Source organism: Pseudorasbora parva, chromosome 22 (assembly GCF_024679245.1).
Source record: "Pseudorasbora parva isolate DD20220531a chromosome 22, ASM2467924v1, whole genome shotgun sequence".
Taxonomy (NCBI): domain Eukaryota; kingdom Metazoa; phylum Chordata; class Actinopteri; order Cypriniformes; family Gobionidae; genus Pseudorasbora; species Pseudorasbora parva.
The window spans coordinates 19,676,638-19,701,405 of NC_090193.1; the positions used below are offsets into that span (position 1 = coordinate 19,676,638).

Genomic DNA, 24,768 nt, shown 5'->3' on the forward strand with positions numbered 1-24,768 from the left:
AATTACATCTGTAATTAATTTCTGTAGTTACATTTATCATTATGCTGTTGACATTTCCCTTACACCTAACCCTACCCATAAACTTACCCATACCACCACAGCTGTCCCGAACTTTACCCTTAAACTGACCCATCCCACCACACCTGTCCCTAACTTTACCCTTAAACTTACCCATCCCACCACACCTGTCTCTAACTCTACCCTTAAACTTACCCATCCCACCACACCTGTCTCTAACTTTACCCTTAAACTTACCCATACCACCACACCTGTCTCTAACTTTACCCTTAAACTTACCCATCCCACCACACCTGTCTCTAACTTTACCCTTAAACTTACCCATCCCACCACACCTGTCTCTAACTCTACCCTTAAACTTACCCATCCCACCACACCTGTCTCTAACTTAACCCTTAAACTTACCCATCCCACCACACCTGTCTCTAACTTAACCCTTAAACTTACCCATACCACTACAACTGTCTCTAACTCTACCCTTAAACTTACCCATACCACCACACCTGTCTCTAACTTTACCCTTAAACTTACCCATCCCACCACACCTGTCTCTAACTTTACCCTTAAACTTACCCATCCCACCACACCTGTCTCTAACTTAACCCTTAAACTTACCCATACCACTACAACTGTCTCTAACTCTACCCTTAAACTTACCCATCCCACCACACCTGTCTCTAACTTTAACCTTAAACTTACCCATCCCACCACACCTGTCTCTAACTTTACCCTTAGACTTACCCATCCCACCACACCTGTCTCTAACTCTACCCTTAAACTTACCCATCCCACCACACCTGTCTCTAACTTTACCCTTAAACTTACCCATCCCACCACACCTGTCTCTAACTTTACCCTTAAACTTACCCATCCCACTACACCTGTCCCTAACTTTACCCTTAAACTTACCCATCCCACCACACCTGTCTCTAACTTTACCCTTAGACTTACCCATCCCACCACACCTGTCTCTAACTTTACCCTTAAACTTACCCATCCCACCACACCTGTCCCTAACTTTACCCTTAAACTTACCCATACCACTACAACTGTCCCTAACTTTACCCTATATGCATACAAGGCCTCTAATTTATAAACAAAAAATATCAAAATTTTGCTGAAAAATCTGTAAACAATCTACAGCATGCCTTCTGTCATCTGATAGTTTATACATTTTTTAGCAAGTAAAAGGCCTTTTAGTGTAATTCTCAAAACCATATACAGATCCAAGGGTGAATGTGCAGCAGCTCCCATTTATCAAATGCAGTTTACTCTTCTACTTAATATGAAATTAAACATGAAAATGAAAACATTTTGTTCTGATCTTGATCTCTGATCTTATGACTTGTGCTGCAACCTCGTTTCAAAGAATTACATAAAATCTATATCTCTTTCCATTACGTTTCTTTCTTTTAATATTCTGTATAACATTGGTATATTTAGGTTAGGGTTAAGGGATCTTATATATCTTACATCTCTATACTGATATCTTTAGGAGATGAAAGATTTGTAAACATTTAACCTTTTTTTAGCTGTAAAAACGTAATGCTATGTTTAAATGGTGCTAATACATCCTTATTTTACCTTTTAGCACATATCCAAACATGCAAAACTGTATGTGTTGTATCTTTGAAAGTTATGTATTAATACCTGTATTCACAATGAGACCAGGCTGATTAAACTGACGTGTTTCCCCATCTATTTCCCCTTTATCATAGTATTTTATCCATTAACATGTAGTTTAAAAATGAAATCAACAAAAATGCATGCTATTTTTTTCTCAATAAACTGTTCCATTTAAAGAAAAAAACAAACAAACTATTATTTAAATATTTCAAGATTTATGTGGTTAATTAGGGTGAAAATAGCAAGAGTGGGTATATCAGCATATTTTATATAAAATCTCAGGTAAAGAAATGGCTTTTGGTACTTATTCAGACAAACCCAAGTAAAATCGCACTACATTTCGAGATTATTTTAATCACATTGATTTGTACCCGTGAGAGTGAGAGTCACTGTGAAATAAGAGCAATTCAGAGGTATGGCACAGAGATGGATGAGAAGAGATATTGAACTGTCCACTGTCCACCACAGGAGCGAAAGAGAACTGAATTAGAACGGCACTGAGCATGAATACTTCATGAGCTCTGCATGTCGAAAAGAGAACAAAGGTTTGAGGAACACACACACACACACACACACACACACACACACACACACACACACACACACACACACACACACACACACACACACACACGTTTGTTTTTGTGACATATGGGGACATTCAATAGGCATAATGGTTTTTATACTGTACAAACCGTATTTTCTATCACAGGAAACATTCTGCATTTTTACTTTCTAAAAAACCTCATCCTGTATGATTTATAAACATTTTGAAAAGTGGGGACATGGCCAATGTCTTCATATTTCACCCTCTCCTTGTAATACCTATGTCATACCATGTCATTATATACATTTGTGTCCTGATATTTCACAAAAACAAGCACACACACACACACACACACACACACAAACACAAACAAAACATTACTCACACACACTTTTAGCAGGCCAATGGTTGACCATATTACCTGTTAGCAGATAATTGGCTTACGTCAGAGTAAAGTGCTAGATGTTTGATTATGTGGTAGATGAGCATTAGAGATCGGATGATTACATTTTTAAAAGAAAGACAAATATAAATCCATCCTTTCTTATTTTCAGAGGATGACGGATGGTAAAAATCAAAACGGCTGCCTTGATTACAGCAGACTTAAGGTCTAAATCATGGTATAACAGCCCGGGTGTCACGCACCACCAAAATAAAACAACCCCCCATTTATAGAAACTATTCAGGGATTTGTTCATGGTCTAAATACAATACATAAATGTCTGAGAGCAGATTAACATTGAAAGAGCCGAGCTGCTTTAGAAACTGAAGCCCCGCTGCTCTAAAAAGCTACAAAAATGTGTCAGGTGTGGCCTTAAATAAATTTCAGCTTAAAGTAATTTGCTTGTGTTTCTTTTTGCCGTGAGTGAAGTAGGCCACTCTGAATGCAAAACAGTTTGAGCCACCAGAAAATGTCATCTTATATTGCAATGCCTTGATGAGATTTTCATATTTGGACCAAATTTACTTCTCAAAGTCCCAAGATTCAATTATCTCTTTGTATACTAATGGTTAACGAGGCAGGCATACTATTCCTAAATTAGTATTCATGAAATGCTGCTGTTTTCAAAGAATTCTTTAATTAAAAGGTATTACTTTTACCAAATAATATTTTTTGTTTGTTTGAAAAAAAAGTTTTCCTATTATCATTGATCATTTGGGCCCCACACATAAGTAGTAATGCCATAAATACGCATTAGTACAGGAAAAAAAATAATCATTAATAGATTGAATAATTTCAGACACTGAGAGAAAAGAGGTGATGATGCAATGTATATTATATACATAGTACAATGTATATTATAATATGTTAATAAGAACTATTGTAGAAGACGGAATCATGAATAGCAAAAATGTTATTATGAATGATTGTTCAATGATTGTTGATGCAATTCAGAGTGAATATACGAATATAAGTATCTCCCTACATATAATATTTTACAGCTTTACAGGTTATATAAAGATAAGATGATTGTGCAGACGCACACAAGTATTTCCATTTTGGAGAAGACATTGAAGACAAAATGGATTTATCTTTGCCGGACCTATTCTTACCTTCCCCATTTACTGCCTTATCCTGAAAGCTTTGCTCTGTACTTTGGGGCCGCACTCCAAAAATATCCTAGAACATACATTTTGTGGTGATGTGGAAGTGGTTTGATATTTAGCTGTTGGAGGGGACCTGCAATTTAGAAGCCAAAATGGCCTGTCACCGACCTAAAAAAAAGTGCACGTTGACAAATGTCTATCTTCAAAGACAAAATAATTCACTCTCAAAATGGCTGGGATAAGCTGGCAGAGATTTCTCTTTTTGTGTCTTGTTTTTTAAAAAGCTCAAATTAAAGGATGTATTGAAAAAGGTCAATTAATAAATAGCAAGACAATATGACAAATGCCCTACTATTCCAACATATTCAGTCAAAGCACAATTTAAATTTATGGTAACACTTTATTTTAGGTTTCAATTCCTGCTAATAACTAATTGCTTATTAGCATGCATATTACTAGGATATTGGCTGTTTATTAGTACTTATAAAGCACATATTAATGCCTTATTCTGCATGACCTTATTCTACATCCCTTAATCCTATCCAATACCTAAACTTAAATGCTACAGAAACTCCCTTACTAACTATTGATGAGCAGTAAATTAGGAGTTTATTGTGGCAACAGTCATAGGTAATAGTGATTGAGTTCAACATAATATAATACAATTTATATTACATTAATATAATATAAACTAGGTGTTTGTTTTTTACTTACAAACATTTTACTGTAAATCTGAATTTATTATATTTCAACATAGATTATACAGTAATTCCCACTCCTAAAAAATACAATTTCAGTATTTTGTTTCCCTATAAAAATTACATATATGGTCCCTTTATAATCCAATTCAATTTATTTTTCAGATGGATTTTAGTTTAACAAACACTGTTACATTAATTTTATGTACACTCCGAACATTCTTTATAGTGTATTGCTGAAGATTAAAACTAATTATCTCTCTCTGTCACACACACACACACACACACACACACACACACACACACACACACACACACACACACACACGGTATAGTGATCAGAAGTGTCCTTGGCATGGAGGTCACTGCAGTCACAAGCTAACTGAATGCTGAGAGCTGAAAGTCGATCGCAATGGCACAAGAGATCGATATTTGTAACACAACACTGAAATTCAGAGAGCCTAAGAGGGAGAGAGAGAGAAACGGAGATGAGAAGAAGGGGGACACGTCACACATGTCTGCAATCTACAACAATTACATCATTCAGTAGACCCTCAACACACCACTGTCAAGTTGCTACAGGAGAGAGCGGAGACTGAGATTACAAATATTCATGACCTAAGCTTCAATCAAATGTCTGTGTATACATGTCAAATAAGTAAAATATCCATGTTGAAATGTCAAAACACAGCATATCTTTAATTAATTAATTAAAACAACAAGCTATGTGGTTTAATACAAAATACAAAAGATGGTTAGAAAAACATTCTGTCTGACCAAAATTGGGTAACCACAACCAAGAAGATTTAAAAAAAAAAATCATCATCCCTGGTTGAATTTTTATTTTTAATTTCTACAATATATACTTATACAAACTAAAAATGCCAGACATTTCCCCATGCAAGGGTCAGAAATGACATGTTCCATTAAGGGGCTCCTTGCAATTGATTTCCATGAGCATTTATAAGTGCAATTTTTAATGATTACCTGCGTTGTCATTTGTCAAATTCTTAAATTTAACCAATTACTTAAATTAATCAGAATACTATATAGACTGTTATCAATAAAATGTTATCATTAACAAAAGACATTTTTACACTGCAAAGTTGGAACAGAAGCTGCATCTGAAATAGCATGTTAATTTACACAGACTGTTTAATGCTACTCAAATTATCAAATTAATTAACTCTTTACAGAGTCATTATTGTCATGTAATGCTTTAATAGATACATAAAATGCTTTTGTGTTTGGGGAATCTACACGTCATATATTCTGACTACACGGATAAAGGAATCTTACAACCATTTACAAATTATATGAATGCTTTTTATGCATTAATAGAACATATGAACTTACCAGCTAGATGAATAAATTATATTAACCAGAATAAACTAACGTTATACAGAAAGGGAGAGAATGTGACTGATTGTGAGTCCATCCATGACTTTAGATCTAGCGCGATTTTAAATGCTCTCACAAACACTCACGTTAAAATCACGGAAAGTGATGATACTGCAACATTAATCTCTTGCATCCAATCTTTGTTGTTTATGATGATGGGAGAATTTGCGAGCTCCAGTCAGAATTCAGACAGAGAGCGTGCACTGAACACAACTCTTTCAGCGATGACTAATATGAACGCTTCTGATTGGCCATCATGCTCGACAGAAACGTGATTGGTTTTAATGCTCAACGCTGCAAAAAGAAATCTGACGGAAACTGAACTTGACTTGACCATCTCTGAGGAAAGCTATGTGAGATTTTGATACATCAAGAGAGAAGAAACTGATGACATGCTTTTCATTTATTTGGCAAAAAAAGTGAATGTGTATTGCTATCTCTACACGAACTTATGTGCCTTTTTTTAGCACACAAAGATTGAACTGAAGAATTAACTTGCATTCATCAAACTGCCAACTTCAGTTTAGCTTTAAGCCTTGTTTTTACTCAACGCGTCCGCATAAGCGCGAGGGTGCGCACGGCAAAAATGACAAACGCAGAGTTAGTGAGAACCCATTTTGCTTGGCGTTGTGCACTTTAACTTTTGTAACTTTGCGTGCGGCTCTGCAACCGAAGAAGCTCAAGATCTAGGCGAAGCTGACCGAGGATGGCGTCTCATCACGCCAGCACCCAGTCTGGACGTCGAGTATAAACACCTCCCCAGTTGTGTGTGCAGTCAGCGAGAGAGGGAACGAGGGAAACAAACAAGCATGCAAATGGGAATTATCGCAGCCGGAAAAATTATCAAACTCATGTTTTTTTAATCGATTAATTGATTTATTGATTATCAGGACAGGTCTATTCCTGAACAAACCTACATAGGTTTGTAACAAATTTACATAATGCTATTTTATGGCCTTCATTGGCTGCCTGCAAACAACATCTACTTCCAAAACACTGTAGTCGTAGCTGAGGCCTGGAAGAGTCTGGATTGTGCTGTCAACATGTCGAGAAGACACTATTTTCTGTGCTGCGAAAGCTAATCCATTTTGCATGCACTTCCAAGGGATGAAGACTCGCCAGTTGAAACATTAAAACCGATGCCAAAGTTTGTATACAAGTACAGAAGATGACTTTGGAGCTGAAATTCAGATATGGCAATGACCGTTTCAACATCAACCCCAATGAAGCCAATTTGATTTGTGAGCAACAGCGGATCTAAGACTGTCGATTTGGCCCTATGATGACAGAAACCATTTACAATCCCGCAAATTTGTCTCAGATAGAAATATTGTGGCCAAAGCACTATTTTCCCATCTGTGTGATGTCACCTCCTGTCTTTCAGTTTACTGTTAGAGAGTGAAAGAAGAGCTGTATAATGAGAGCATTCAAATGAGAGCTCTATAGATTTACTGTAACTGTTCACATTACTGGAAGTTAATTTAAAATGGAGACAGATTGTGTTGATTTACCGCTCTGCAAGTTGGAGTGGATTCAGCATGAAATGTGGTCCTTCTCAGATGTCTGCTCAAATGACAACAGGATGAGGCCCCTGTGAGCACAAACACACATAGTCTGGAGTCCACTAAAGTCTCAAGTACATCAGAGCGCTGCACAAGCAGATGCCTGCAGCGACTCTTAAGGCTCCGATACTCATGGCAAAGTTATTTTTCGTTCTTCGCTTAGGGGTAAAAATTATTTCGAAATACGTTTGCAGCTGTTCAATGTTAGTAAACATCCTCTGCCCACGCTACTGAGAGCAGCATTTAGCACTAGAACTACCAAGGCAGTCATTACGACTGTAATTCAATTTTGCAATATAATAACTTTGTTGAAATTAAACCCATATACCTATAGTACCCTGACATTCCTAAATTTGTGTATATTTGGTTCTAATATCCTTATTTTAAATCAAAATTACATAAAAAATCGTATTTCTACCTAGAGTATACGACCACAACAATCAAATTGACTGTACACATAACAGATGGTGTATGTCGCATATATAACTGTTATTTCAGTTATTTGAGTGCTAGTTTTCCCTGCCAGTGAAGATGCATGTCACTGTTGCCAAGCAACTTCCTAGTTGTTTTCATATGCTATTGCTAAGCTAAAATGTAGCTTTACCTTTGAAATGTCAACAAGAAAGAGATTGTCTGGGGTTTTAGCCTCGCTTCAAAGCCTTGATGATGCTGGTGGCTGCATGTTTCCGAACATTTCCAATAACTTTGGAGCGCTGAAAGATCAAAAGTCAAAATGTATTGAAAAAAGATAGATCTAATCATTTCCAAAATCCACAATGTGTTTTTATCTGATGAAATATTTTTCAATCCATATTTGATGGCATTTAGACTTTCAAAAACATTTTCACTGTGGTGAAAAAACATTGTTCACAAATTGAGGCACGCTCTCTTGCGCATGGTCTAGTAGCTCTTACACAATTATATATTACAAAAAAGATTGTATATGCATACCCATCTACGTTCGCTTGTCGCTCGGTACTCCATTTAGTCCATATTATTGGGGCGGCAGTGGCTCAGTGGTTCATGCAGGTTGTCCATAAACCGGAAGGCTGGTGGTTCGATCCCCGGTTCCACCTGACCAAGTGTCGAGGTGTCCATGAGCAAGACACCTAACCCCAGCTGCTCCCAACAAGCTGGATGGTGCCTTACATGGCTGACACCGCCGTCGGTGTATGAATGGGTGAATGTGATGCAAAAAATGTAAAGCACTTTGGATGGCCATAGGGTCTGTTAAAAGCGCCATATAAATGCAGTCCATTTACCATATTATTCAATGATTTTATAAAATTTTTGGATTTTGACACTTTTTTAGTGTGATGCTGTCATAAAATATGAGAACAGACATATAAAGCTTAATTCTAAAACCTTAATAGAAGCTTCAAATATAAATATGAAATTACAAAAATGACATTCGATGCAGTCTAGTGCACACTATGGCCATTTTAGTAGTTATAGAATTCTGGTAGTTCTAGTTTTATATGGATATGTAAATATGCACATTTTCCTCTCAATAAAAAATAAGCACAACAAAAATCACAATGTTGAGAAAATATCAGTAAAGAAAGCAGAATTTGACCGTGTCAAAGAAGGCGGAGCCAGTCAGAGCCACACCTACCTGTTATCTAATCGCCTGAAACAAACTTAGTTTTGGCCTGAATTTTTTTTTTTTTTTTAAATCACACCAGTTCACTCTTTAATTTTGTGACCTTTACACAATAATGAATGAAGTGAGATTTTCCCGATGTACATTCAATTCATGCATTTAGCAGAAGCCTTTATCAAAGGTAACTTGCATTGCATTCAGGGTACATATTTAACCAGTTCATGCATTGCCTGGAATTCGAATCCATGATCTTTGTGTTGCAAGTCTCTTACTACTCTACAGAAATGGCTGCAAACTTTGTTCACTTAAAAGGTTGTCCATTATGTCGGAGATAAAAAAGAAAAAAGAAAAAAAGGAATAAGCAGGAAATGGATCTATATCTCTAGAGGGAGGTGTTTAAAAATGAGGCATTGGCTCAGTGTGGTTAATCATAGCTGAACTTGACCTTCAAAAATGCAATGATCAGAACAGAGGTGAAATATAAAGACTCTTTCAGCACTATAACAAAAAAATTGTAATGATGTTCCATTCATTGGCTCTGACAAAGACAGAGCCAGAGGAGAGAGGAAAGGAGAGCTCTTATTAAAGCACATTACAATCTGTTTCTTATTCAGATTCATAACCAGTATATAGCCAAACAGCTGACTGCAATGTGACAGATACATTAGTGTTTGAATAAGACACAGTCTATACTCTATCCATCCATTATATCTATCCATATACAAATACTAATTTATGAATATATTCATTTTTAATCTATCTTTGTATTTGATAAGCTGCAGTGTGACACATAAGCCCAACTTGCTCATTAGACAAGGGGTTAATGAAGAGATGGCCAAATGAATTGAACTAACCCTCATGTCTTTCCAAACCTTTGTGCAAAACACAAAATTGACTGATTGATACTTTATTCATTTACATTTTTAATTATTTTTTTCTGGTGAAACAGTTTTGGTTACTATTGACTTGTGTTGTACGGATAAAAAATACAGGGATTTTTCACAAAATATGTTATTTTATGATCCACAGAAGGAAAATTTATATAGATTGGGACAACAAGAGGGTGAATAAATGATGACAATTGTCATTCTTCTTTAAGGGTGTAATTTGACAGTTAGGATCCATGCTTGTGATATCCTACAAAAGATGTTTTGTGGGCCAAAAAAGGTTGAGCCCCTGCTGTATAAGATTGTGGCATGAGGGTGGGGGTTGGCCTGAAAAAGAAGGGAAAAAATGGAGGGAGGTAGAGGGGTGGGAGAGACAGAGAGAGAGAGAGAGAGAGCGAGAGAGAGAGAGAGAGAGAGAGAGAGAGAGAGAGAGAGAGAGAGAGAGAGAGAGAGAGAGAGAGAGAGAGAGAGAGAGAGATCCAGCATTCTCACCAAAGTGTGTGCTCAGCAGGGCTATTTTTAGCGTGAGGAATTGGGCAAAAGTCACGCAGGAACACTGCAGAAAACAGAAAAAATTATACGCTCTAATCTGCCATTACAAAACGGCTGATTGCCTTCTAAATAGAGATGACTCTATCTGTCCTTCTTTCTCTCTCTCACTTGCTTATTTCTCTTCTTCCATTCTGTCTATGATGCACAGAAAGACAATTATGTGTAATGCTACATTTATTGTGTCAGTGTTCCTAGCTTAACGCTGCATTGCATATGCCTTGTGGAAGCCAATATACGAGTATGAATAACAGATGCTACAACATCCAGCAGCCATGTGGACTGCAGTAATATGAGATCACTATTGCATAAGCATCTAATGGGAAAATAAGTCTCTAAAATAGGATTGAGCCATTTCACTGTTAAAATTCATATTCTTGTCTAATGGAATTCATTGCTCTATTCTATGCAAAATCTAAAATACATCTACTTGTGAAACTCAATCATGTAAAAAAAAATAAAAAAAAAATATAAAAGATTTATAGGATGTGCAAAACTGTCATTAGAAATGCTACTCATTTATCAAGCATATACACAACATAAAGCTTAACTGCAACCATAAATCTATCTAAACTTAATCATGGTATTAAAAGCTTCTGGAAGGCATATGTTAAAATAATACAGAAAGCGTGAATAAGCATAAAAATGCTATAATATCTTCCCACCGCAGAACAGACTGATCAGTGTGTCCAGGATACCTATATATATATATATATATATATATATATATATATATATTATATTAAAAAGGAATTATATTTGAAGCGGTTGATGTCCGCTTGAGCACAAGGCATATATTCTGCCCCCTAGTCTTTGAGTCCAAAAAAAGTAGACAAAAAACATTTTTTTTTTTTTTTGGTAATGTATTCTTGTTAAAACAGACAAATAAATGTGTTATCGGAAAAAGTATCGTTCAGGAACCGGCATCAAGGTATTGGTATCAATACTGAAAATCTTTGAACGATACCCAGCCCTTATTATGATAATAATACGGACAATGCGTGCATCACTGCTCCAGGCTTTTCTTCAGCACCAAACATTACAAACAGCACTGACTGGGACCCGGCTAACACAGTTAGTCATTTTATTCCTTTCTGCCTCTCCTAGACCTCCAGCCTTTCACAACAAAGATACAAGTTTTAATTACTCTAAAAATAACAGTGTAGAAGAGCCCTTCCAGCGTGACAAATACAACATGCTGACCCAGTTCCTCCATGACTACTCCCAGAAAATTAGGAGACAGAATAAGGGGAAAGAATAATCAAAACAGAAATTCAAAACCAAATAAAATCTGACAATGGTATCATAATTTTTGCCTCCATTCCTACAGTTATTCATATTGATTATTTCTATTTCTCCAATCCATTTTCTATTTCTCCTCTCCAATCCATCCTACAAGTGGTCTGTCTCCTTCCCTGATTAAACGCAACAAAGCTTTAATGGCTATAACAAATTACAATAGAGCCAAAACATCATGACCAGTCACAGGTGACGTGAATATCATTGACCATTTCCTACAAGGCCACAAATTAAGGTATGGGTAGATTAAATGGTAAGTAAACAACCAGTTCCCGTAATCAATGTGTTGAATGCAGGGCAGGAATAAAGATCTGAGCGACTTTGACAAGGGACACATTTTTATGGCAATGCGAATGGGTCTGAAACGGCAAGGCTCGTGTGCTGCTCCTGTTCAGCAGTGGTGATAATTTACCAACAGTGATCTGATAAGGGGCAAACAGGGTCTTGGCCACCTAAGGTCCGAGCCAACAGAAGGTCTACTGTGGCACAAGTCACAATTTTTTAAAATAATGGTTATGTGAATAATCTGTCACAAGTGTATCACACTGCTGCTAATGGGGCTGACTAGATGCAGACCAGTAAGAGTGCCTATGATGACGCCTGTCCAGTCGAAAGTGCCTACAATGGGCACACAAACAGAAACTTGGAACGGTGGAAGGTCATCTGGTCCTGTTTACTTTTACATCACGCAGAGGTAAAGTGTGTGCCATTTACCCGGGGGAAGTAATGGCACCAGGCTGCACTGTTGATTAAATTGCATTAACATTTGTTTTCTTCTAGTTTCATTATTTTGTACCTGTAAACTCCATCTTGTAAATCATATTTTCCTTTTTGTCTTTAGTACAGAAATTTTTCCTGATGCCAAATAATCATCATGCTACAAGGGAAAGCCACAAAGGAACTTGTATATGCATTATCTCTATTCCTTTTCCTGTCTTTTCTTGTTATGTTAGTTTAAAGGCCGAGGGAGCAGAGCCAGTTAATTTCCCAATGAATCTGAGCTCACTGACAACTCACAGAACACAAGCGCTCATAATAGAACCAAACACTTAGCGAGTGTGAAAACCCTCTCTGTCTTCAAGTTCTCGCCTTTTTTGCTCCCTCTTGACACCATAATGTTAGAAAGGTTTCCGAAGGTCCCACTAAAGAGCTGTTTCACATGCTGTCTGCTCTATTCTCAAACTCTTCCTGCAGCTGGGGAATATGGAGCATGTGTTTGATTTGGCCAACAATACTCCTCTATGGGACCGCTGAGCCAAAGGGGCTCTTCAGTTCAGTTGCCACACAAGTGTATGCACTGTAATTCTAAGCACGCTGGGGCTCAAAACACCAAAAGTATAGTTCTTGGACCAAACAAGGACATATTTCATCTTTATTTTATGCTACCAAGAAGTTTAACTATATTTTAAGTGGCTCAACGAGGTGCTTTAATGATCAAGACTTTTTTTGTGTAAAATGTATGATTTGATATACACTACCATTCAAAAGTTTGGATTCAGTTATATATACACACACACACACACATATATATATATAGCGTCGCCTGCCCTCTTAGGATGTCACCACTCCTAAGTTCCATCCTTCGGGTTCAGAAAATATGTCTCTCGACAAGTTATTATTAGTTATTTCCTACCTCTGGTATTAAATTAGTTATAAACTGATCCTTAACTTCCTTTTTTTTGTAATAAGTTATAGATGTGGTAAAAACGTTAAACGACTTCACAATACAGGTAAGTATAGTTAAATATCACACTATAAGATTTTATTATCACAGAGTGTAGATATAAAATACTTAAAATGAGAATAAATAGATAAATATGTCAATAAATAAACCCAACATGTCCTCCAAACAATACGCCTATATAGGTCGTTTGTCACTTCCTTGAAATATGACCTATGGGAGCGTTTACTAAAGTTGCGCCCCTATCGACAATATTTTAATTAATTAAATACGACACGCAGGAGCTTTTTCTAAAGTTGTGCTACTATTGACAGCAGGACGCTTTCATTTAAAAGTATTTTTCCCTTTTATCTGCTTAATATTTCAGGATTTGTATAGCTCAGTTGGTAAAGCATTGCACTAAACAATAACAACATATGATCATGCGATCATGAGTTCGATCCCAGAGAACACAAGTGCTCATAAAGTGTGTATGCACTATAAATCCCTGGGTAGGTTTAGGGATGGGGTGGGTATTATTTTTATAATTAATATTTTTATTAAATGGAAATATGACAAATGGTGGTAAAAATTCCACACATTGCATTAAAATTAATATGCATTTTGATTGGTAACGACAGTCATACGTCATTTCATGACGTCAGACGCAACACGACAGTCATTATTTTTACGCCAGCTAGAGGGCGCAAGACTTTAAAATGTAAATATAGGTCGTAATAAGGTGCTTGAAAAACGACCTATAGACTGGTATTTTTTTGGAGGATAGGTTGAATAAACCAATACAATAAATAGTAATAGAACAAGTAATATTCGCACCCCAATAAAGGGACTGTAAACTTTAAATTCTCTACTGAGTAGATTGTATCAACAGCAACCCTCTATAAATCAATCTCAGTATTCGGCTGACTGAACCTGTCGTAATAAAATACACACCAACCTATAGTCTCATAAAGGCAGGAAAATTAGACCCTCAGTCTATGTAATGTTAAGGTTTGTTGTAACCATAACGAAACAATAACAATAGTAAACATATAGACATCAAATGTAAATAAATGTGGGCCCACACACATGTGCACGCGCAAACACACACACATTCACCAATCCCACCACTACAGGCCTGAGTCGTTGCTAGGGTGCGTTAAGGCCCGTAAAACACAAATGGCCTCTTCACTCCAATGAGCAATAGAAACAATGGACAGTACCTCGATCCAGGTATAGGTAACGTTAAATCAAACACGTAGGTCAAGCGGCCCGCTCCGGTTCTCAATTGCTCCTATGCCGGCTGGAAACTCTTCAGCAACGCATTGTAACGTTACTATCCAGCGGTGCCAGAGGAACTCGCAGGGACTTACGAGCACTATCTGGGGTGGTCCTTCGGTGATAAACAAGTGACTTAAAGCAATCCGATCAGCGATCGCGTCTGTCCTCCAACGGTGTCATTCTCGAGTCAACGTTACTCCCCTTCTCACGATGATTCAGCAACTGTCACTTGAAATAACGGTCTTTGTCCAAACGTAAACAGTGCTGCTTACGTGATACTTAGTCCATTAAACTCATTTTTAATACTCCAAGGAGACCGCAAACGATATTTAAACTCTTAAAAACACTGACAGAGTGAATTTGTTGTGAAAACACCCCCTTTACACTTAAAATAACAACTTTTTTAAAAACTCCGCGCCCACTCTATCTCTCGTTCTCTCTCTTGCGTCAGTCGTAACCCACCAATAAGAATACACCTGCCGCTAAAGGAGGTGGGACCATTACTTTCATAAGCCAATCAGAGAGAATGACTCTGCTAAACCATATTTGCATACCGAGTTTATAAATACAGGTTAACAATTTTTCTAAACATAAGCACTAACAACTTAACCTTGAATAGGAACAATTAAAGTGTTCCTGTACCATTGTCAATAATCAACAGGTATTATTAACCCAAATTTATATATTACTCACTTAAAGGATTATTAGGAACACCTGTTCAATTTCTCATTATTGCAATTTTCTAATCAACCAATCACATGGCAGTTGCTGAACTCCAAACTAGGGCTGAAACGATTCATCGAGTAACTCGAGTTAATCGAATCAAAAAAATCCTCGAGGCAAAATCATCTGCCTCGATGCTTCGCTTAGTCCATTTAACTACACACAGATATTGCAAAAATACATTTTTTGTGTAAGGACTCGGAGTATGAGCGGATTGCGGTTATATCCGCGGTTCAGGTGTGTATAAACATTCCAAAAATTGCAGGTGGATGAGAGAAATCGTTAATATGTTGATTTTAATAAAGACGCGGAACTCTCATATCACGCTAAAACGCAATGAATGCGTGTCGTTCTTTAACTTTCGTTTTCAGCTCATGTCGAGATCAAAGACCGCAATGCGAGAGAGAGAGAGAGAGAGAGAGAGAGAGAGAGAGAGAGAGAGAGAGAGAGAGAGAGAGAGAGAGAGAGAGCGGGCGGGCATCAGCACTGGTAATATCATTTAATATCGCTGTTTTTAAATGAAGACAACTGTGTGTTGAGCTTCAGGATGCGACGCTGAACATTTAAGTTTAATTTGCGGCAGTACACGCGTCAGCTGAGGAGATGCGAGCAACTCCAAACACATGAACGCGATGGAGTTTGCAGCTTTGCACATGGATCACCGTCATTGTGATGTGTGTGAAATCTTTAATGAGACTTTATATATCCTACTTGATAATATCTTCGAAATGCACCATTAGATGTTCTCAATACTAGGCGCAATAAAACATCAGAACAAGCTGTAACACGCACGCGCGTTTGTGATGAGCAGCGCTCGTGCTTTCAGAGCTCAGAGCTGCGTGCTTTCATTGATTTGTGTAATTTAATCACACTTTAATCATATTTATAGCTACTAACTTAAAACAAGCTGTGTTACAATGATGAATGATTAGCTCAAAAGATCAGCATGTGTGATGTACTTTAACTGAATTAAACATATCTCGCGTTTGATCACGCATAGCGGTTATTCCTCCGTGTAAGTCGACCCTGGTTTATGTAAATGTAATTTTGCCAAATAAGTTTTTTTGTTTTGTTTAGCAACCTTCTTCAGTGTAGCTAATATGTGACGATAGCATCGCGCTTAACACAGAGGATTTGAAGTTGTGACTACCAGGTGCGGGTGGATGGTTTGCTTCTAACAGCTGATTCGGTGACGATAGAGCTGATCCGCACATCTCTTGCTCCAAGTTAACCTGTCCAATATGTTTTGCTCCAGTAAAGGAGTAAATAAGACAGTAAATGCTTATGTCATGCCTGAGCTGAAGCTGATACATGAAAGTTAAGTTGCACAACATAAATACAATGTTTAGTTATTTATATTATTTATAGAATATTTATAGATTATTAGAATATTTATATTATATAGAATTTATAGAATATTTATATTTATATTGGCATTACTGTTATTTATATTACTACTATTTAGATTTATTGGTTGTAGGTTTAGTTTTAGATTGAGCTATGTTTACCTTTTTAAAGTAATTTGACATAGATTTTTATTTAGTATGGCAATTGTATGCATTAAAATTTAGTTTCACAGTTATTAATGTATGCAATTTCAGCAATAAAACTTAATTTTTCTAAAAAGAAAACAAATTAGATGTTAATTTTAAGATACCCGTCTTATTGTCTCTTATTGCTCTTTAATAAAGAAAAAGCAGGCCTAATTATTATCTGATTAACCGATTAATCGATCGATTAAGTGGTAGATTAATCGATTACAAAAAGAATCGATAGCTGCAGCCCTACTCCAAACTACTCCAAACTGAATGTCAGAATGGAAAAGAAAGGTGATTAAAGCAATTTTGAGTGTGGCATGGTTGTTGGTGCCAGATGGGCGGTCTGAGTATTTCACAATCTGCTCAGTTACTGGGATTTTCACGCACAACCATTTATAGCGTTTACAAAGAAGGTGTGAAAAGGGAAAAACATCCAGTATGTGGCAGTCCTGTGGGCGAAAAAGCTTTGTTGATGCTAGAGGTCAGAGGAGAATGGGTCGACTGATTCAAGCTGATAGAAAAGCTACTTTGACCGAAATAACCACTCGTTACAACCGAGGTATGCAGCAAAGCATTTGTGAAGCCACAACACACACAACCTTGAGGCGGATGGGCTACAACAGCAGAAGACCCCACCGGGTACCACTCATCTCCACTACAAAAAGGAAAAAGAGGCTACAATTTGCACGAGCTCACCAAAATTGGACAGTTGAAGACTGGAAAAATGTTGCCTGGTCTGAGAGTTTCAATTTCTGTTGAGACATTTAGATGGTAGAGTCAGAATTTGGAGTAAACAGAGAACATGGATCCATCATGCCTTGTTACCACTGTGGTGGTGGTGGTGGTGGTGTAATGGTGTGGGGATGATATCTTGGCACACTTTAGGCCCCTTAGTGCCAATTGGTCATTGTTTAAATGCCACGGTCTACCTGAGCATTGTTTCTGACCATGTCAACACCATGAACCCATCCTCTGATGGCTACTTCCAGCAGGATAATGCACCATGCCACAAAGCTTGAATCATTTCAAACTGGTTTCTTAAACATGATAATGAGTTCACTGTACTAAAATGGCCCCCAAAGTCACCAGATCTCAACCCAATAGAGCATCTTTGGGATGTGGTGGAACGGGAGCTTCGTGCCCTGGATGTACATCCAACAAATCTCCATAAACTGCAAGATGCTATCCTATCAATATGGGCCAACTTTTTTAAAGAATGCTTTCAGCATTGAATCAATGCCACGTAGAATTAAGACAGTTCAGAAGGCAAAAGGGGGGTCAAACACAGTATTAGTATGGTGTTCCTAATAATCCTTTAGGTGAGTGTGTGTATATATATATATATATACACACACACACACACACACACACACACTTTTCACAATTTGTTTATCTTGATAGCTGTGATTGTAAAAATGTAGTAAATGTATTCAAGAGGGTTCCACATGTAATACTACTTTCATATGCAAAGATGTCTCACAGCAGGCACGCCCCTTCTGACTCAGAGGGCAACAAACAAGATGGAAATAGCCATTCATTTCTAATTCAAAGTTTAGGAAACATTATAAAATAATAAAAATATCCAGTTCATGACCCCTTTAAAAAAATCGTACTGACCTATGGCATTGTATAATGGATGCTTATATCAAATCACTAATATTGGAAACCAAACCTATAAACAGTGCTTAAATGCTCAGTATAGAAGAAATACAAATTGTGCGGTTATTCATATTTGTTGCAATCATTTTAGCCTCATATGACCTCCTTTTTATTTGACAATGAATGACTCTGACAGATCCAAAAGTCAAAGTAAAAGTGTTACCCGAGACATTCACGTCTGAACTGATTGATGAGACTTTTAGGAACTGGAATGACAGGTCCCACATTGATTCTCACACCTCCGTCCTAGAACACATTTGTAAAAGAAGCTCAATAGCATGTCATGTGCATCATACACAGTGTGATTCAGTGGTGTTCTGGAGAGGGTATTTGGATAAACGGTGGAAAACTAAAGTCAGTATGAAGTAAAAAGAAAAGAAAATGTTACCAGGAAAAACTATTCAGGCCTTTTAAAATGTACAAAACACTATTGTTACAAAGCACTTTTGTTCACTTGAACACATGGGTGTCACTTTGTTAAAAGGAAAAGGATAGAAAATTATAATTATTTACTCACCCTCCGGTCAAATTTGCATGATTTACTTTATTATGAGGAACACATAAGGTATTTTGAGAAATGTCTCAGTGTGTGTTTGTTTTTGTCCACAGTAGGTCAATGGTAAACAAACATTTTTTAAAATATCGGTACTACTTTACAATAAGGTACATAACTAACAATGAGCAATACATTTGTTTGCATTATTTAATGTTAAAGAGTTACTTCAGCGATTAGCATATGGCTTTGTATCAGTAGAAACCCTGGAGTATATTCAAATGATTGTGCTTTCCCCCCTCATATCCCCCTGAGACAAGAGATTTATGCATTTTATTTCTGGAAAAATTCCTCCTATGATGCAAATTGACGATATTTGCGTCATAGGAGGAATGTTTGGCCAAAGGCTAAAGACTACAGCCCGCAGAGGGAGCCATTTCCACATGTTTTGAACCCGCGCATGGGGGATGGAGATCGCACTCAGAGCTCAGCTCAGCTACAGGCACTCATTTAAACGGAGCTATGGTGAGCAATGTAAGTCTTTTAACTTCTCAAATTAATTTCTATGAAAGTTAAGCTTGCAAAGGCATGAACTAAAACACGCCAAACTGAACGCGCGTTGTGAATGTATGCCGCGAGTGTAGTCGCGATTACCTCAGCTCTCATCACGAGAGCTCATCAGCTCATTTATCTGACTCCTGCAGTTAGTGCTCAGTGCTGTGATACTCGATATAACGACTCACTCATTATATTGAACAGACACGCTCAGTTTTTAATTGTAGTGTCTTCACCAACCCAGTCACAGTAATCAAGTAGATGGCTTTGGGAATGGCCTCACAGGACAGCGAAGCATTCTGGGAATTGTAGTCTTTCATCCCCATGAGACAAAAATACATTTTCTGTCTTTTCTCAGTCTAGAAGGCACCAAATTCAAAAATAATTTCACATTTCTACTACATTGATGACTAATCTTCCAAGCGCGGAAGTACCCCTTTTAAGGTGTCATGTGTAAAAATTAAGGGTAAAAATATACCACCAGCCAACCTGGCGTACTTGAACCTGATGTCAATCGTGTGGAAAGTACAGCCCACTACTTCATTTCAGTTCAGGGAAGAGAGTGGACAGTTGGCCGAAGCCCTTGGCCCCTTAAATGTATCTGATATGATAAAAATAGCTGTTTTTACCTGACCGAAAAAAGCGGAAGTGCGAGCGCCCGGCGACTGTGTCCCGTCCCGTCATAATAAAAGTCCCGGTACTCACGAGCCGTTTAGAATAGGCGCCCTCCAGTGGACGAAAAGTTGCATAGTGCACCTTTAACAAATACAACTTTTGATTGTAATATTAGTAAATGTTGAAATTCATATTGACTAAGAATAATAAATGCAGTTCATTATTATCCATGTTAACTAATGTAGTTAACTAACACTTACAAATGAAACTGCGTTGTAATGCGCTTTACGTCATGTCGTTTGGGACAACATGCTGGTGAGTAAATGATTATATAATTGTCATTTTTGGTTAAATTTTCTCTTTGATCAAAGAAAAGCTTTAGAAAAAAAGTTGGGGACAAAATCAGCCATAGAAAAATGTGACCAAACTAAACCTAAACCAAAGCATAATCCTACCCCTAACCCTAAAGTACATGTAGTAACTAAATATTACCTAATCATAACCCTACTTAAATATATTACACTGTAACAATGACCCTTTAAAATAAAGTGCAACCACAAACTGTATAATATAATTATAGTGTAATTATTTTAGCGACATTACCCCAGTCTTCAGTGTCCCGTGGTACTTCAGAAATCATTTGAATATGCCGATTTAATTGCTAGAAACATCTATTATTAATTATTAATGTTAAAAACAGTTGTGCGGCTTGATATTTTTATGGAAACTGCAACAAAGTTAAAGGTCTTGTACACTATTTAAAGGTGTATCTATTACACTGGAATTATACAAGTGTAACCATTTAATTCTGATGATCTTGTGTGGCTCTTATGGTGTGACCCAGAAAAAAAAAAAAAAAAAAAAAAAAAAAAACAGTCTCAACAGCCAAAGATCAAGTCTAGGGCTTATTTGCATAGACCAACAATTTAGAAATACCTATAGAATATAGAATATATATAAATATAAAATTTACATTTTTACATTTTATGCATTTGGCAGACACTTTTATCTAAAGTGACTTACATTGCATTCAAGGTACACATTTTTACATTATTGTCAGGAATACAAAAAACCAGTCCTATGCAAACGTTCCCTGTAACTCAGACAGGTTGACAAACAACTTGCAGACTTCTAAAGCCCCTTTTTGTAATGGCTATTCAGTGATTTACTTGTCTGCCAAAATAACGTAATGTCTTCATTTGGGGATTTTCTTAAACATATTTGATGAACTGTGATTTAATTGATTGACAGCACAAGCAGAAACATGTTAAACCCCTCAGATGGACCAAAGGGGAACACTTAGTGCCAAAGAATATGCAGACAGGGAACTAATTATTCTGACTTTGCATTCAATAGCTATGTGCTTTGAAACCCAAATATGCAAGCTGGAAAATATGAATAGACATGTTCTGTAAAGAGAGCCAAACCATGTTCTTTTTGCTGACAGAAATACATGCACATTCTTGTATGTTACTTTAGTAAGGAAGCGTCTGGATAAAGAATAGGCTGTGTGTTAGCACTGGGCTCATTGTTCGATCCAGTTTTTCTTCTTCTTTGTTGGTTTATAGTTTAAGTGAATTTAGTTAGTGATTGTGTGTATGCTGATGGGCGGGTACAGTGTTTATGTAATGACAGATTCAAAAGACGGATCTCAAAACAAATAGATGCATGAAGAACCCAGATAATGACATGGAAAGTTTTAATTATGGGGAATTTACATTGCACAAGAAAGCTTTGTAGCTGATGTGCCACCATTCATCTCTGAAATAGATGGCTCATGTATGACAAACACAGACTCATCTACAGTGCTATAGTTTTAGAACTATGAACCAACAAATTTCTTGTTTGCAAAACTGCAGATTTTCAATTAGCATTTTTTAAGCTCAAATTCTCAATTGGGTGTTTCTAAAATATAACCTTTCATGTAGTGTCTAATGTAGTTTCTGAATGTAAAATATCTGCAAAGTTTTAAATATCAAAAAGCCCAGATTAGTATCTCTCAAAAGAACTGCCTGAAACGACTAATCAGTAATACGATCCTATGGTCTTCATTGGCGAACAACGTCTATATTGACTTGCTCTCAAACACTAGCTGTTGCTGAGGCCTGGAACAATTTGATTTGTTTCACTGAATTTCGAAAAGTTGCTGTTTTCTGTGCTGCGAAAGCAAATCCACTTTGCTTACACTTCCAATGGATGAGTTCTCAGGGTCAAATTGATAAAGTAAAACCGACACCAACAATAATCAATGTATATACAATGGCATGAGGATGCCATTGAAATTCAGATATGGTAATTGATTTTTTGTTTCTGATATACACAGTAAGCGGTAGATCAATCACAACAGATTGGGCCATCTCACCAATCAGAGGAGAATAGCTTCACGGAAAGGAGACCGTTTCAGACACTGTGAGAAAAAAATGAGATGATGCAATGTATATTATGAGAAAATGTAAGCGTTTTATGCCCTTGGATGCATGTAAACAGTTGTAGGAGACCTCCAAAACAAAGTGGTATAATAGGGGCACTTTCACATTGTTTCACTAGCTTCAGCTTTCGTTTGGGGTCATTGTCATGCGCAGTGACTTAGGACAATAATTTGTTAGAAGTCTTGGAGATTTCATCAGGATTTCAACCAGGGTTTTACTCAATTAATTTTGCACTATGCCCTCAAAAGCCTTCCAAGGCTGCTGCTGAGAAGCATCATGCTGCCACCACTATACTTCACTGTGGGGATGGTGTGTTTCTGATGATACACAACCTTTTACATCAAACATGCTGTTTATTCTGATGGCAAAACGCTCAATTTTGGTTTCATCAGATCATAGAACGTTCTTCCAGCTGGCTGGAGTCATCTGCTTGCAGACTCTACTCAAGATTTGTTCTGCAGCCGAGAATATTTAAACCTTTTTTCTTCTTTTCTTTCTGACAGTGGCTATTATTTGCCACTGTATCATAAAGTGGTCACTGGTAAAGCAACCAGGCCACAGATGTTAAAATGCAGTCTCTCCACTCTTGGTAACTGAAGCATGTATCCTTCCGAGTTGTCATTGTTCTCTTGTGGACCCACCAGCGATTTAGGTGTGTTATATTATGATGAGCTCTCATTAGTAACAGGTATCTATACTATATTGTCAAAATTGTTGGGGCACCTGCCTTTATCAGCACATAACTTGAATGACACTCCATTCTTAATCTGTAGGGTTAAATATGGATTTGGCCCACCTTTTGCAGCTATATCAGATTCAACTTTTCTTGTAAAGCTTTCCACAAGGTTTAAGAGTGTGTTCATGGGAATTTTCACCATTCTTCTAGAAGTGCATTTGTGAGGTCAGACACTGATGTTGGACGAGAAGACCTGGTTTGCAGTCTTTGATCTAATTAATCTTAAAGTTGTTCTATCAGGTCCAAAATCTCTTGGTATGGTAAAGCATTAAGAGTTCCTTTCACTGGAACTGGTCTAAGCCCAACCACTGAAAAACAACCCCATACCATACCCCCCCCCTCCCTCCACTAAACTTTACACTCAACAAAATGTAATCAGGCAAGTACCGTTCTCCTGGCAACCACCAAACCCAGACTCATTCATCAGATTGCCAGACACAGAAGCGTGATTTGTCACTCTAGTCCAGTGGCTAGTCTAGTCTAATCCTTTCCATGAAGCTCTCTATGCACTGTTCTTGAGCTAATCAGAAAGCCACACAAAGTTTTTAGGGCTGGAGCATTTGACTCTGCAGAAAGTTTGGTGGCTTCTGCTAGGGCTGGGCGATATGACGAAATATATCGTCTGGACGATAGAAAATGTCTATCGTTTTATATAAGGCTCTATCGCTTACGCCACGATAAGGCGTTTATGGCAGAATTTTACGTCAAGATGCACCTCACGCCACGGCATGGCCATGCACGCTGCAATACATAAACAAACATGGAGGAAGACGGTAGTAGACACGGTTCAGACCAGGGTAATTCTCAGAGTAATTATGCCAGAGTGGTGGCATAAGCGCTCAAAACAAACTTCAGACACAGACGCTGTAACGGGCTTACGCGTGGCACACCATATAGCCATATATTGAAATATTTTAATGGCAGGTGTAGGGATGGCGAAAACTAAACATTTTCTTGACCGACCACCGAGCCTCATTAGCCGGTTGAAACCGGTTAACCGATTAGTTTAAAATATGCTGCGCTATTTGAAATAACAGCCGCGAGCCGCGCTCCCTCTGTCTCTCTTTCGCTCTCTCACTCACACACACACGCGCTGCCGCCTCCTTTCCACAAGTTCCACTCACGTCACTTTTTTTTAAATCCCCCACAGCGCAAAACACGAGTCCCGCAAACGCGCCGCAGAAGAGCTTGTTTGTAATCAGAGGACAAATGGTTCCTTAGTTTCGAAATGGTTTGGGTACAAGATCGCGTTGAAAATAAAGGCATTTGTCCAGCGTTAAAAGCTAATTTGAATCATCGCCGCGGCTCATTTAAGAAAATGACAGCTCCGAAGAGACGCTG

The 24,768-nt window shown here is 37.5% G+C and overlaps 1 protein-coding gene and 1 long non-coding RNA gene across 3 annotated transcripts in view; both read right to left on the bottom strand.

Annotated features, from left to right (window-relative positions):
* The window catches only part of tbl1xr1a (TBL1X/Y related 1a), a 326,002-nt gene that overhangs the window by 160,941 nt on the left and 140,293 nt on the right, over positions 1 to 24,768 (bottom strand). The window lies entirely within an intron of this gene.
* Positions 7,341 to 8,453, bottom strand: LOC137058626 (uncharacterized). The gene is made up of 3 exons (XR_010900765.1): positions 8,352 to 8,453; positions 8,005 to 8,113; positions 7,341 to 7,429 (listed from the first exon to the last, which is right to left on the bottom strand). It is a non-coding gene; the product is annotated as an uncharacterized lncRNA (long non-coding RNA).